The sequence below is a fragment of the Pongo abelii genome, chromosome 21, assembly GCF_028885655.2.
Source record: "Pongo abelii isolate AG06213 chromosome 21, NHGRI_mPonAbe1-v2.0_pri, whole genome shotgun sequence".
NCBI classification, from domain to species: Eukaryota; Metazoa; Chordata; class Mammalia; order Primates; family Hominidae; genus Pongo; species Pongo abelii.
This window is the reverse complement of record NC_072006.2, coordinates 13,758,861-13,775,591: the sequence shown is the minus strand read 5'-3', so window position 1 is coordinate 13,775,591 and position 16,731 is coordinate 13,758,861. Positions and strand designations below refer to the sequence as shown.

General features: G+C 41.0%; 1 long non-coding RNA gene across 1 annotated transcript; it reads left to right on the top strand.

The window, feature by feature from the left end:
• Window positions 1–4,359: 4,359 nt before the first annotated feature.
• Window positions 4,360–14,155, top strand: LOC129052082 (uncharacterized). Its single transcript, XR_008516827.2, has 4 exons — window positions 4,360–4,627; window positions 7,552–7,866; window positions 11,482–11,568; window positions 13,954–14,155. It is a non-coding gene; the product is annotated as an uncharacterized LOC129052082 (long non-coding RNA).
• The last annotated feature ends 2,576 nt before the right edge of the window (window positions 14,156–16,731 follow it).

The window sequence follows — 16,731 nt, the reverse complement described above, 5'->3', positions numbered from 1 at the left end:
TTTGATTCATAAATTCATAAATAAATTCATTAAAATTTATGAATTTTAGGATAGTTTTTTTCTAGTTCTGTGAAGAATGATGGTGGTATTTTGGTGGGAATTGCACTGAATTTATAGATTGCTTTTGGCAGTATGGTCATTTCCACAATATTGATTCTACCTATCCATGAGCATGGGATATGTTTCCACTTGTTTGTGTTGTCTATGATTTTTTTCAGCAGTGTTTTGTAGTTTTCCTTGTAGAGGTATTTTAGGTCCTTGGGTAGGTTTAGTCCTAAGTATTTTGACTATTGTTTGTTCGTTTCTTTGTTTTACAGCTATTGTGAAAGGGGTTAAGTTCTTGATTTGATTCTCAGCTTGGTTGCTGTTGGTATATAGCAGAGCTACTAATTTGTGTGCATTAATTTTGTATCCTGAAACTTTATTGAATTCATTTACCAGTTCTAGGAGCTTTTTGGATGAATCTTTAGGGTTTTCTAGGTATACAATCATATCATCAGCAAACAGCAACAGCTTGATTTCTCTTTATTGATTTTGATGCCCTTTATGTATTTCTTTCTCTTGTCTGATTGCTCTGGCTCGGACTTCAAGTACTATGTTGAATAGAAGTGGTGAAAGTGGGCATCCTTGTCTTATTCTAGTTCTCAGGAGGAATGCTTTCAACTTTTCCCTCTTCAGTATAATGGTGGCTGTTGGGTTTGTCATAGATAGCTTTTATTACCTTAAAGTATGTCCCTCCAATGCCAATTTTGCTGAGGGTTTTAATCATAAAGGATGCTGTACTTTGTCACATGCTTTTTCAGCACCTATTGAGATGATTATGTGATTGTTGTTTTTAATTCTGTTTATGTAGCAGAATTTATTGACTTATATATGTTAAACCATCCTTGCATCCCTGGTATGAAACCCACTTGATCATAGTGGATTATCTTTTTTTATATGCTATTGGATTCAGTTTGCTAATATTTTTTGAGGATTTTTGCATCTATGTTCATCAGGGATATTGGTCTGTAGTTTTAAATTTTGTGTGTGTCTTTTCCTGATTTTGGTATCAGGGTAATAGTGGCTTCATAGAATAATTTAGGGAAGATTCCTTCTTTCTCTATCTTTTGGAATAATGTCAATAGGATTGGTACCAATTCTTCTTTGAATGTCTGGTAGAGTTCAGCTCTGAATATATCTGGTCCTGGACTTTTTTTTCTTGGCAATTTTTAAAACTACCATTTTAGTCTCACTGCTTCTTATTGGTCTGTTCAGAGATTCTACATCTTCCTGATTTAATCTAGATGGTTGCATATTTCCAGGCATTTATCTATCTCCTCTAGGTTTTCTAGTTCATGTGTATAAAGGTGTTCATAGTAGCCTTGAATAATCTTTTGTATTTCTGTGGGATCAGTTGTAATATCTCTTGTTTCATTCCTAATTGAGCTTATTTGGATCTTCTCTCTTCTTGGTTAATCTCAATTTCGGTCTATCAGGTTTTATTTTTTAATCTTTTCAAAGAACCAGCATTTTGCCCCACTTATCTTTTGTATTTTTCTGTTTCAATTTCATTTAGTTCTGCTCTGATCTTTGTGATTTCTTTTCTTCTTTTGGGTTTGGATTTGGGTTGTTCTTGTTTCTCCAGTTCCATGAGGTGTGACCTTAGATTGTGTATTTTTGTTCTTCCAGAAATTTTGATGTAGGCATATAATACTATGAACTATCCTCCTAGCACTGCTTTTGCCATATTCATGAGGTTTTGATAGATTGTGTCATTATTATAGTTCAGCTCAAAGAATTTTTAAATTTCCATCTTGATTTCATTGTTGACCCAACAATTATTCAGCAGCAGGTCATTTAATTTCCATGTATTTGCATTATTTTGAGGGCTCCTTTTGGAGTTGATTTCTAATTTTATTCCACTATGGTCTGAGAGAGTACTTGATGTAATTTCAATTTTTTAAAATTTACTGAGACTTGTTTTGTGGCCTATCATATGGTCTACCCTGGAGAATGTTCTGCATGCTGATGAATAGTATGTATATTCTGCAGTTATTGGGTAGAATGTTCTGTAAATATCTCTTAGGTCCATTTGATGTAGGGTATCATTTAAATCCATTGTTTCTTTTTTGACTTTCCATCTTGATGACCTGTCTAGTGCTGCCAGTGGAGTATTAAAGTCCCCCACTATTATTGTGCTGCCATCAATCTCATTTCTTAGGTCTAGTAGTAATTGTTTTATAAATTTGGGAGCTCCAGTGTTAGATGCATATATATTTAGATTTGTGACATTTTCCTGTTGAAGTAGTCCTTTTATCATTATCTAATGTCCCTCTTTGTCTTTTTTAACTGTTGTTGCTTTCAAGTTTGTTTTTCTGATATAAGAATAGCTATTCCTGCTCACTTTTGGTGTCCATTTGAATTGAATATCTTTTTCCACCCTTTTACCTTAAGTTTATGTAAGTCCTTATGTGTTAGGTGAGTCTCCTGAAGACAGGAGAAACTTGATTGTTGAATTCTTATCCACTCTGCCACTCTATATCTTTTAATTGGAACATTTAGACCATTTATATTCAATGTTAGTATTGAGATGTGAGGTACTATTCTATTCATTGTATTATTTGTTGCCTGAATACCTTGTGTTTTTTTCATTGTTATTGTTATATAGGTCTTTGAGATTTGTGCTTTAAGGAAGTTCTATTTTGGTGTATTTCAAAGCTTTGTTTTAAGATTTAGAGCTCATTTTAGCAGTTCTTATAGTGCTGGCTTGGTAGTAATGAATTCTCTCAGCATTTTTCTGGAGAAGACTGTATCTTTCCTTCATTTATGAAGCTTATTTTTGCTGGATACAAAATTCTTGGCTGATAATTGTTTTAAGGAGGCTAAAAATAGAACCCCAATCTTTTCTAGCTTGTAGGATTTCTGCTGAGGAATCTGCTGTTAATCTGATAGGTTTTCCTTTATAGGATACCTGATGCTTTTGCCTTACAGCTCTTAAGATTCTTTCCTTCATCTTGACTTTAGATAACCTGATGATTATGCGCCTAGGTGATTATCTTTTTGTGGTGAATTTCTCAGGTGTTCTTTGAGCTTCTTGTATTTGGGTGTCTAGATCTTTAGCAAGGCTGGGGGAGTTTTCCTTGATTATTCCCCCAAATATATTTTCCAAACTTTTAGATTTCTCTTCTTTTTCAGGAACAACAATTATTCTTAGGTTTGGACATTTCCTATAGTCCCAAACTTCTTGGAGGCTTTGTTCGTTTTTTTTTCTTTTTTCTTTGTCTTTATTGGATTGGGTTAATTCAAAAGCCTTGTCTTCAAGCTCTGAAGTTCTTTCTTCTGCTTATTTGGTTCTTTTGCTAAGACTTGCCAGTGCATTTTGCATTTCTCTAAGTGTGCCCTTGAGTTCCAGAAGTTGTGATTGTTTTTTATTTATGCTATTTCACTGAAAATTTTTTTTAATATCCTGTATCCTATTTTTGATTTCCTTAAGTTGGACTTCACCCTTCTCTGGTGCCTCGTGGATTAGCTTAATAATTGACCTTCTGAATTCTTTTTCTTGCAATTCAGATATTTTTATCTTGGTTTGGATCCATTGCTGGTGGGCTGGTTTGATCTTTTGGATGTATTAAAGAACCTTGTTTTGTTATATTACCAGAATTGTTTTTCTGGTTCCTTCTCATTTGGGTAGACTATGTCACAGGGAAGACCTGGGATTCAAGAGCTGCTGTTCAGATTATTTTGTTCCATGGGGTCCTCCCTTGATGTGGTATTCTCCTTTCCCTGGGAATGGGGCTTCCTGGGAGCTGAACTGTAGTGATTGTTTTTGCCCTTCTGGGTCTAGCCACCCAGTGGGCTACCAGGCTTCAGGCTGGTATGGGGGAGTGTCTGTAAATATTCCTGTGATGTGATCCATCTTCAGGTCTTTCAGCCATAGGTACCCAGCACCTGCTGTGATGGAGGTAGTAGGGGAGTGAAGTGGACTCTGTGATGGTCCTTGGTTGTGTTTTTTAGTGCACTGGTTTTATGTTGGTTGGCCTCCAGCCAGGAGGTGGCGCTTTGAAGTGCACATCAGCTGTGGTCCTATAGGGAGGATGCAAATTTGCCCAAGGGACACCTGGTTAAGTATTCAGGATTCTTAGCTAGTGAGCAGGGCCATAGAGCACCCAAGAGATTATGAACTTCATCTTCAGCTACCAGGGCAGGTAAAGAAAGACCACCAGGTGGGGGTAGGATTAGGTGTGTCTGAGCTCAGCCTCTCCTTGGGCATGGCTTGCTGTGGCTGCTACTGGGGAATGGGGGTGTGGTTCTCTGTCCAATGGAGTTTTGTTCCCAGGGTGATTATGGCTGCCTCTGTTGAGTCACACAGGCCACCAGGGAAGTGGGAAAAAGCCAGCAGTCACTGGCCTCATCCAGCTCCCATGCAGCCGGCAGTTCTAAAGGTCGGTCTCACTTCCACTGTGCCCCCCGCAACAGCACTGTGTCTACTTCCGGGCAGCCAGTGACCAGGGCTGAGAACTTGTCCCAGACCACGAGCCACCCTGTTGAGAAAGCAAGCTGATTTGGCAGTTTTTCAGAATCTCAGGGAGGCTGCAGCAGTGATCCAGTGCCATCAAAGGGTCTGTGGATTCTCTCGGCTTTCTTGGTATGTTCCTGCAGCAGTTCTTAGAGCAAAAGTTCATGATGTGAGTCTCCATGCGCTGCTTTGTTCATCCAAGCAGGAGCTGCAAGCTAGTCCTGCCTCCTATCTGCCATCTTACCCTGATCCTCTGAGAGTTTTTGCTCCACATCAACACCGGCATTTAGTATTGTCAGATTTCTGGACTTTGGCTATTCCAATATATATGTAGTGGTATCTCATTGTTGTTTTAATTTGCAATTCCCTAATGGCATATGATGTTGAATATTTTTTTCATATGCTTATTTGCCATCTGTACCTCTTCTTTGGTGAGGGATCTATTCAGATCTTTTGCTCATTTAAATTGGACAAAAAATCCCAATTTCCAGATGGGCCCACGTGAGCTTTTGTTGTTGTTGTTGTTGAGTTTTAAGAGTTCTTTTTATATTTCAGATATAAGTCCATTACCAGATATTTGTCTGGCAAATATTTTCTCCCAGTCTGTGACTTGTCTTTTCATTCTCTTAACAATGTCTTCTGCAGTGCAAAAGTTTTTTTATTTTAATAAAGTCAAATTTAAATAAGTGTTTTCTTTCATAGATTCATGCTTTTAGTATTTTGTCTAAAAACTCATCACTCCACCCAAGGTCGCTTTGATTTCTCCTGTGGTTTGTCCTGCATGTTTGCAGGTTTGTGCTTTGCATTGAGGTCTATGATCCATTTTGAGTTAGTTTTTATGAAAGGGTTAGGATCTGTGTCCAGATTTTTTTTTTTTTTTTGCTTCTGCACACTCAATTGTTCCAGCAGCATCATTTATGAAAAAGACTATCTTTGCTCCACTGAATTGCTCTTGCTCCATTGTCAAATATTAGCTGAGTATATTTGTGTGGGTCTATTTCTGGGTTTTCTATTCTGTTCCATTGGTCTATGTATCTATTCCTTCACCAATACCACACCGTCTTGATCATTGAATTTCTGTCTTCATTACTACAGTAAGCCTTGAAGTTGGGTAATGTCAGTCCTCCAGCTTTGTTCTTCTTGTTCATTATTGTGTTGGCTGTACTGGCTCCTTTGCCTTTCCATGTAAACTTTAGAATTAATTTGTCAACACCCACAAAATACCTTACTGAGATTTTCATTGGAATTGCATTAAATCTGTAGATCAAGTTGAGAAAAGCACACATCTTAACAATACTGAATCTTGTAATACCTAAACACAGAACATCCTTCCATTATCAATAATAGATATTCATTGCTTTCTTTCAAAAGTTTTGTAGTTTTCTGCATAGATATGTATAGATCTTTTGCAAATTTTATTCACTTTATACCTTACCTAAGAAAGTTTTTTGGTGTTAATAGAAATGGTGACACTTTGGTTTTCACAAAAAGGATTAAACGAATGCCTTTTTAAAAATTAAATTAGCTAAAACAGTACTAATTTGTTTAGCTGTAAAATAATGCTGTTTGGTGCATTGTGCTTGGTTAACCAAGAGAAGCAGGTTTAGGCAGAAAAACAGTGATTCTGGGTGTGGGGCTGCTCAGCCTGAAGTTTTTAGAGGTGGGAGAAGGACCACTGGGTTGGACAGGTCATAAGGTGGAAAGTCTGAGGTGGCCTTGAGAATCCCTTAAGGAACCTAAATAAGCCCAAGACACTGGGAAACTTGGTAGGGAAAAGTGAAAACAGGGCTATTTCTACCAGTAACCCATAACTTCCCAAAGCCAACAAGAAGGTCACTTTGGTTTCCCAGCTAGCTGATAAACTCCATTTCTTTCTGTGCCTGCTTCCAAATTCCAGAAACCCCAGGGCTGACACAGAGTACTTTGTAAAACTTCTTGCAGCAAATCAAAGCTAAGACCATTTTCCCCAGGCATCTTCAGCTTTGTCCATACCTTTGTTAGACATGGAACAGCCCTAAAGGGCAGCTCCCGGGTTCTGTCATAAGCCTGGAGACAGGATATCTTCAGGTCTCTTAGGGTCTAGGATTGGATAGGAAAACCCACAAAGAACCCAGGTGTGGTTGGGAACCCGCGGGGTAGTCCTGTGTTGAGGCCTGCAGCTTCTCACAGCCACTTGTCATGGCTTTTCATCCTCAGAGCAAGAAGATGGACTAAACAGCCTTAACTGTGAACTCTGCTCCAAAGCGAGGCACATATGTAGAGGACCACCTCCACACATGTGTTAAGGGAGACCCTGCCATCCCACAGCAGTGGTTCTCAACCTTGAGTGGCATCAGAATCCACACAGTGCTTCTTTTATGTTTTATTTATTTTTTTGAGAGGGAGTTTTGCTCTGTCGCCCAGGCTGGAATGCAGTGATGTGATCTCAGCTCACTGCAAGCTCTGCCTCCCAGGTTCATGCCATTCTCCTGCCTCAGCCTCCCGAATAGCTGGGACTACAGGCATGCGCCACCACACCTGGCTAATTTTTTGTATTTGTATTTTTTTTTTGTAATTGTATTTTGTATTTTATTTTGTATTTGTATTTTTAGTAGTGACAGGGTTTCACCATGTTAGCCAGGATAGTCTTGATCTCCTCATGATCAGCCCACCTCGGCCTCCCAAAGTGCTGGGATTACAGGTGTGAGCCACTGCGCCTGGCCCCACACAGTGCTTCTTATAGCTCAGATTCCTGGGCTGTGCTCCTGGAGTTTCTGATTCCTTAGGTCTCCAGTGAGGCCTGAGAGTTTGCATGTCTAACAAGCTCTAGCTGCTGGTTTGGAGACCATACTTTTAGAACACTGGTCTACAGACCTCCTGTCTTGTCCTTTCTAGTCTAGAAATCATGCTTGTTTGCTCATGGGTTCTGACAGCCAATCACCACCTTCCTTCGCCTTCGTGGGGAATGAAAGAGACAAATTTCTCCCTAACTCTTTGGCCAAAACTCTTCCAGAGGCTAATGACTTCTCATTTCTCCCTCTCTGCTCATTTGCATCCTCTGTCACTGAGTACAGGTCTCATCTCCTCTCAGCACTTGGTGGGAAGAGTTCAGCCTCATCCCTCACGGCAGCTCCAGTCAGCGCGCAACAGAGACCAACCAAAGCCAAGTTGCTAGAAAGGGACTCTGAGTGGCCAGTTTGGGTCATGTGACTCCATTGCCCACGGGAGCAGTCTCTCTGAGAAGAAACAGGGTCAGAGCAGGTGGATAAGCAGCATTCCTGCCTCAGTCATAGGCCCCAGTGTTCTCCACTGTCCGTCAATAAGCCAGGCTTGTTTGTCCTGCACATCTCACTGACACCAACAGTGGAAGAGCTGATTTCTTCCTGCTGGTAAGTTGCAATTGGCTTTGATGAAGTACTCATATATGCAATCTCCCCAAGTGCACTGACATTCAGTGACCATCTCTGGAGTATCTGCCAAGTACTAGGAAGCAGAGTACAACTGTCACAGCCAGGCTCAGGCATCAGAACGCCCTGCCACAAATCCTGGCCATGTCATCCTAGTCCCTATCTCAGGATGGCTGTGGGGACGAAAGGGATTAATCCACATGTGTGTTCATTGTGCTTATCATTTTGCATGCATACATCCATTCACTTCTCATGGTAGACATATATCATCAGTATTACCATCCCCATTTTATGTATGAGAGAATTGAAACTTAGATGAAGAAATCTACTTAAGGGATTAGAACCCCAGGTCTGTCTGATTTCAAAGCTCATGCTAGTAAACTCGATGTGAGATTGTGTCTCCAGATTGTATATGCCAGACACACATGCTGGATACTTGCAAATATACTATATCATTTAGTAATATGTCCACATTGCACAAATATGAATATGGATATGGATATAATATAAATATATCATATAATATAAATATGAGTGCGTGTGGTTAACAAACAGCCATGACAGCTGACCTCAAACAGCAAGCAGCCTGTAGTGCTGCCTACTGAGTTTAAACAGCTTTCACAGAATATAGGTATTCAGACAAGGACACTCAGTGACCAGGATGAAACAAGACAGAAACAACACCCCTCTATAATTACGTCTAAACCTAATTAGAGGTAAGGGCACACTGCAACCACAAAATTAACTAATAATTAGCTTCTGTTTCTTTACCAAGTGATAACTTTAGCCCCGTTTTAATCCTCCGACTTCCTAGATAACAATTACAAAGATACTCAACAACAGAATTGTTTCTGCTTTCTAATAAGACCCAACCCAGAAGTAGACTCCACTTCCCCAAACCCTCCTTAGAATCACCCAACAAGCCCACACCCTATCAGAAGCCCTGTCCCAGTGTCCTGTTTCTGAGATACCCGATTCCCCTGGTGTGTGCTTTCCTCTTCTGCAGAAAGTTAAATGAACCTAACCTTGCTTGACAAGTGTGTTCCTAGAGTCTTTGACTGGTGTGGCTTTGGCAATTCATGTGAAACACACACGCATACTCACCATTCTAAAGCATTAAATAGTGCGTTCAGTGATTGATTGTGTCCCCCAAATTCAACAACCTCATATGCAACTAATTCAGCAAATGGCCAGCTGAAAGACTCTTCCAGATTCCAAGCTCAGTTGGCCCTTGGTCGTCTCTCTTTGCAGAACCCACTCCATGCTCCCTTAACCTGGAAGCCAAGTCTCAGATTCCCTGGGGAAAGCCCCAGCACCCAGACTCATTTTCCAGCAACTTCTGCTAGCACAAACCTGCAGACCTAAATCAGGGATTACGAGTGTCTAAGAAGTTGGACTTCGAATCCTCAGAATGCAAGCACACACCCAAATCAAAATGTGCACAATGTGAGGGGAAATCTCATGGAGAAGCAGAGAAGGGGATGCTAATTGCAAATGTTGAGGTGTGATGGAAGGCCAGAATTCCTTCTGGAACAGAGAGGAAAGAGCCCTGGTTTTAGAGGGAGAGTCTCTGCCTGGCTCTGGAGTGTGGCCAGGGTGACCTGGAGCAGAGACTGTAAAATAAAGAGATTGAACAAGTTACCTGATGCTCCAACCTGAGGCCCTGTGGGCCCCCATACTGACCTGTGTGGGGACACTGGAAAGGAGCTGAGAGGGCCCTGGAAGTCCCCTCCCCCATTGCCCAACAACTTTGCTCTAATCTCTCATAAGCGTCTATTCTCATTTAGACAGTGTTAAAAGAAGGGCTTTAGCAGATAACAAAAGCAGTTTGAAAAACCACTGGATTAAAAATATCTCTGATAGCCACAACTTTATGTCAAGAAAGGACAGTATACAATTATTAAACACAAAAGGAAAACAAAATGTTCAGACCATTCTTCAAAACTTGAAGGTCAAAAGTCCGATGGCCACTTTCAAGCGGGTATTGACGGAAGGTTCTCTCGCTCACAGGGAACCTGAATGTGAAGTTGGGCTGATGGACAGATTTGAAGATAGTATTAGCATGCTACTTCCATTTTAACATTTAAGTAGGAATATATAATGTCATAATCTGAAAGAACTAAGCAATATGGAGGTTGCAGATACCGCAGAGAAACGGAGAGAAGGCAGTCTTGCTTTGAATCCCTCAGTATGCACCATGAGCAGCTGGAATGTAAGGCTAGCCCTGTTAAGGCCCCACACTGCAGGGCACAGCAATTAGAGCCATGAGTCGAGCCTTACGGATGCTGGGAGGCAGGGAAAGTGGGAGAAGGGGCTGGTGGTGTGATTAGAGAGAAGGGGGAAGTGTGGGATTTGAGCCTGGGATTGGGGACCAGGGAATGGGGTGGGACTCACTAGGTTGAGGATCCTACCAAGCACAGTGAGCAAGAAGGGTGTTTGTTAACAACCCCTCTGTCAGCTCACCGCCAATGTGCAAAAAAAAAATGCAGAGAAGTATGCTTTGCCATATGGGCTTTATATTTTTATTTTTCACATTTTTAATATTATCGAAGTATGACATCTTTACAGGCAATTGCACAAATGCATATGAACTTACATGAAATGAACACACACTTAGCCATCCCCCAGAACCGGAAGCAAAACACTGCCACCACCCTGTACCCCCAAAACCTCCTCATGCCCCAACTACCTCCCCACACCCTGCCTTCCAAAACCATACATTAATGTTTCTTCTTCTTGAACTTCATGTAATGGAGTCAGACACAAAAATATGCACTCTTTTGTGCCTGGCTTCTTATGTTCAACATTATACTTGTGAGGTCCATTCATGTTGCTGCAGGTTGTTCATTTTGTTCATTCTCATTGCTGTAGTAAGTATAGCACAAATTGTTCAGCAATTCTACTGTGGATGGACATTTGTATTATTTCCAGTTTGGGGCTACTATGAATAATGCTGCTAAGACCATTCTAGTGCATGCCTTTTGATGCACAATTGCATGCATTTCTATTGGGTTTATTTCTAGGAGTGAGATTCCTGGGTCATACTGTATCCATATATATTTGGCTTTATGAGATGTAACTAACAGTATATCAAAATGGTCATACTAACCATATTCCCACCAGAAGTACACCAGAGTCTGTGGACTTTTTAATACACATGTCATGGGGAAAAAGAGGAAGAAGAGGAGAAGGGAGAAGAGAAAAAGAGAATAGAATTGGCCCCATGAAAATGACCTCTCTCCCTTTTTTAGGTCATCAGAGGATGCAAGTGAGAGTAACACAAGCTTTGGCCTCTCTTGAGGGCCGTGAGAGAAAAGCACATGCACAGGCTTTTGCTGCAGGGGCCTGCACTCTGAGTAGGGTGTGGTGGGTGGGGTGGCATACTGAAATGGCTGATCCTGCTGGGCTGCGCACCTCCCACTCCAGCAAGCCACACCACCCCTGGAGCCCAAGGCAGATGCGTCCCTGCCCTCAGGGTTGCCAACAATTCCTCCTGACATGTGCTTCAGGCAGAAGCCCAGATGCACCAGTGATGCGATTTACAGAAATGATTTTTCCAATGACTGTGCCAATGTAACTGCTGCCAAACCACCCCAGGGACCAACGGGAGCTGGTGATGACTGCGCCATGTTCGGGAGGTCACATGAGGCCAGCAGAGGATGGAAGAGACCAGCAAAAAGTAAGGTTGTACTTTTGATTTCTCCCTCCTGTAAACTTGTCATGAAATAGTTACCCCTGGTAGAGTCAGCAAACAGGGCTGGACCAGCAGCCCAGCTAATGATGACTGGGTGGCCTGGCTGGGCCCAGTGTCTACGGAGCAGAAAAACATTCACGATCGTTCTGATCAACGGGACTTACCAGTCATGGGGATTCACAGTAGAGTCTTGGTAGCTGCTGCCACACGTGGGGGCGGTAGGAGCCAGAGCCAACGTAAAACATCTCAGTTTGCCGGGTGTGTATACATTCTATTTCCTCCTCTAGATTAAACACTCTCACTCCCTGAGCGCCGCTGCTGACAGCCTTCTGGGTGTAAATGGTATGAGATGTCTGCATTCTATGTCCATTTCAAGTTGAAAAGAGAGCAAGAATAAGATTATATTTTTAGAAGCTGAGAGATACAGGCTGGCTGGGGGGTTGAGAGGGAAAGCAAATTCCAGCAACCAAGCTAACAGCTGTTGTTCTGAAATGCAAATCTTTCATCCAGTCACTGGGAAGTTCTATGCTGTTTGAGAATGGCCTGGTCTGGCCTCCCTCCCTTTTCTTCATATTCCTGAGCAAATTCAGGAGAGAGAGCAAAAAAATCTTTAAATTAACTAAATAATTAGAAGATAAATTAAATAAAAGATTATCTTCCTTCTGGTTGGAATGGAGCCCTGCCTGGAGTCAAGGAGACAAACCAGATAAAATCCTCTCAAGGAAATGGCTTTGGTGAGGATGGCGAGATTTCCTATTTCAAAATACACATAACCTAAATGACAAGAAGAAAGACATGTATTGGTGAGTACAATTTGGTGAGCATCTTCTTGGCTCTTTGTTTCTAGATCTAAACACTTCAATTTTTAAAAAATTTATTAAATTCTGACTGAGTGCAGTGGCTCACACCCATAATTCCACCACTTTGGGAGGCTGAGGTGGGAGGATCACTTGAGGCCAGGAGTTTAAAACCAGCCTGGGCAACATAGAGAGACCCTATCTCTAAAAAAAGAAAAAATTAAATTAGCCAGGCAGGGTGGCACACACCTGTAGGCCCAGCTACTCAGGATGCTGTGGTGGGAGGACCTCATTGAGCCCAGGAGTTTGAGGCTGCAGTGAGCTATGGTTGCACCACTGCACTCCATCCAGCCTAGGCAACAGAATGAGACCTTGTCTATAAAAAAAAATAAAAGAAAAGAAGCATTGAATTATTTTCATATGCAGATGGTATATTAAGTTGTCCAAAAATTCTACTCAATTTAAGAAACAAAGATGCATAAGACCGATCCCCTCTCCAAGGAACCTGAAGTCTAGAGGAGGAAACAGATGGATAACCCCTAGTAATGCCACGTGGTCAGAAAGGAACTAAGCAGGAAGACCATGGGCTTTAGAACTGCAGTCCTGTCTTGTCCACTTAGCAGCTGTGTACCTGGAGGAGCTCTTACTCCTCAACATTGTTGCAGGAATCAAACAGACTCAGGTACGTAAAGCCCTAGATTGGTAAACACACACAAATGTCAGTCCTTCTGCTGAATCACCTGTTGTCAACGTGGCACCCCCAGGAGTCCCATCTGAGACTTGGAGGCACTTCCTATCACTCCCTTCCCTGAGAGGTTCCAGGTTTGAATGTGAATCTTATTGCCAATGAGAAGCCTGTGGTGGGAAGGCAGGAGGAAAGCTCGTGGGAGGTCATGTTGGCTCACACAGCAGTTTTATGGAGCATGTGGTTTAGCAAACCTCACTGGGCACTCCCACTCTGGCAGGCAGTCACAGCAGCTTCTCAGACACACCCAAGAGTTCCAGTCTTTCCAGTTCTGAGTTGTAGGTGACTGTTTCTCCCACCCTTTAACTGCAGCCTTCAGACCATGACTCTCCCAGCCCCTCCCATGTTTGGGTAAGCCCCAATCCTGTATGAAACCCTTCATTTCTTTAACACATTTAGCAACTCTGTTCTTACCAACCAGACTGATATATTTTTCATCCCAAAGACATAAATGACGAGAAATAATAAGGTGTATTTAGGGACTGGCTGATAGTCTGACATAGCTGCCAAACACCAACATATTTTGAGAACAAAGTCATAGCCAGGCAATTCTGAGCAGACCTGCTCAGAGAATGCGTGTGTATGTAAGTGTCTGTGTGAAGAACTCTTCATAGAACTTAGGATTGGAAAGAGCAAAGGTCCTTGATGCTGGACTCAATACTGAGCACACTCATAGGTTTATGTACAAAAGTTTGTCATGTCCCATTATTTTACTGTGATACTACTCATGGATCTGCAGGTCAGCCGTAGCTCTGTCTGATTCAGCAGAGCTTGGCTTTATGCTACAGGGCAAGTTTGATTCTGCTCTGTGTAACTTACATTCTGTAACCTAGGATGAAGAAGTTACCTGGGGCCTCCTCTGCAGGATAAGTAGGGTTCTACTGCAACAGTCCTGCATAACAAAGAAAATAATCTACCACAGACTCCTGGGATCCCATGTGCATCCAGCCTTTTTCTATTATAGAAACTGGACTTTATTTTTATCCCCCTTTCACTATTTCTCAGTTCTCAATGCAAAAGTTTTACTGGCATGATTACTCAATAAACAAATAAATAAATAAATAATAAAGAACAGTGATACTTTGTGCCCTAAACTTATGATCTCTGGAATGAAGTGTCCACACTCCAGGGGATAGGGCAGGCACTTCTTTGGGGGTACAGAAAGAAAATATTTATCAAATTAAATATTTAAGCCCATATTTATATTTTTTTAACCAAAAGCAACCTTAGCCTTCTGAGAGTTAATGTATGGAATGACATGGCATTGCCAAAGGATCTGTATGCTAGTCATGTCTCCAGGGATCCTGAAGGAAGGAAGAGAATTCTATGATGCAAAGGGGTTGATAGTGATTTTTTAAAATCTTAAATATTCCTTGATATGGTTTGGCTCTGTGTCCCCACCCAAATCTCACCTTGAATTGTAATCCTCATAATCCCCACGTGTCAAGAATAGGACCACGTGGAGGTAATTGGATCATGGGTGTGGTTTCCCCCATGCTGTTCTGATGATAATGAGTGAGTCTCAGGAGACCTGATGGTTTTATAAGTGTCTGGTATTTCCCCTGTTTGCACTCACTCCATCCTGCCCTGCCACCTTGTGAAGAATGTGCCTGCTACCCTTTCACCTTCTGCCATGATTGTAAGTTTCCTGAGGTCTCCCCAGCCATGTTGAACTGTGAGTCAATCAAACCTATCTTTCCTTCGTAAATTACCCCATCTCAGGCAGTTCTTTATGGCAGTATGAAAATGGACTAATACAGTAAGTTTCTCAACTGAAATTCCAGGAAATTAAGTCCTAATGACCTAAGACATCCACTGAATGTAAGAGATTAACTTCACCCTGTGCATCTAGAATAGTAGTAGCTAGCCATACATCTTCCTCGGAGAAATACAGAAAAATTATTCAAATCACTTTCTGTAGGTCATAATTCAGTTGAGAATGGCTGGATAAAACCATCATGTTCAGCAAGACAATTTTTTGAAAAGCATCAAAAACAAGAAGGCAAACCTTGACTTTTTTTCAGTGATGTTTAACTGAAACTACTTTACTACCTTACAAAATTTCAAAAAAATTATTTATTGGTGGACAAAAAGCCACCTTACCTTTGAAAAAACACTTGTCTTTCTTCAACAATAAAAGATGACTAAAAGAATCCATGGAAAACAGTATGGCAACAAATGAAAACACATCCCTTCATCAGCAAACACTGTTGGAATACTCACAGAAAACGCCACTGAGGAAATAAGCATTTGAGCAAGCATTCAGTGCAGCAGACTGTAAACGGATCAAGTACAGATGTTTCTAACAAGTTTTAGCTTATGGAATTTGCCAGATTGGTTCCGATAATCCACAAAGAAGTATTTTAGGAGATCAGTATAGTAAAGACGTGCAAAGAAAGAGCTAATCTTAACAACTGATTTCCTTAAATAAATGCAAGTTCTTAAAAGATTAAAAAGGAATTTTGGGGTAGGGCTGCTAGGATAGTATGACACATGCCACATGTCACACATTGCCTCATGCTGGGCGCACTCTTGCGGCAAATATGTTACAGTCAGAAGTACCAAGTATTACAGGATGTCAATGATGTTGGAAAACTTATAAAATTAGGACCTTTAAGATCAAGTAAAATTTTTATAACACTTCATAATAGAAGGGGACTTAAAACATTTTTGTGACATATGAATATTTGTATGTTATCTCACAGCAAAGTACTTAAAAGACTTGTCAGACTTAAAGACGTGTTATACACTTTTCTTTTACAAAAAGACAAGTGTTTCAAATTTGCTGATCTCCTCTATGATGACAAGTGGCTGTCACTTCTTTGCTATCTAACAAATATTTTCTTTTTAAAAGAAGTGCCTCACTGTCCACTCAAGGTAAATATGACATTTAAACAGAGAGAAAAAAGACACTGTTTTTCAAAGGAATGTGTATTATAAAAAGAACATTTTTTAGAGAGATGTTTGGGTATGTGACATGGATTTTTTTTCCCCAAAATCATGTGTTTTACCTATAAAAATGCTGCTATTTTCACACTTTAAAATTTGGACCTTTTCTAGCCTGTTAGACAATCTTCCAAACGAAGAGTGTCAGGGGTTTTAAAATACTTTGTTCAAAATAGGCAAGCACAAAAGCTTCTGATTAGTTTGCAAAAACAACTAAAGGTTACCAAGGAAGAATAAAATCTGCTGGAAAAATTCTAACAAAAACCTTTGCAATTGGGCACGGTTGTTCACACCTGTGATCCCAGCACTTTGGGAGGCCGAGGCTGGCAGATCGCTTAAGCTCAGGAGTTCAAGACCAGGATGGGCAACATGGCAAAACTCCGTCTCTACAAAAATACAAAAATTAGACAGGAGTGGTAGTGCATGTCTGTGATCTCAGCTACTCGGGAAGCTGAGAGGCGAAAGGATCACTTAAACCTGGGAAGACGAGGCTGCAGTGAGCTATGATGGAGCCACTGCATTACTCTAGCCTGGGTGACAGAGCAAGACCCTATCTCAAAAAAAAAAAAAAAAACACCCTTTGCAAAGTTGAGGAACAGATTGAGGAATGTGTATCATAATTTGGTATGTATAGCTCACAATGTATAAAATTGCTACTATTGAAC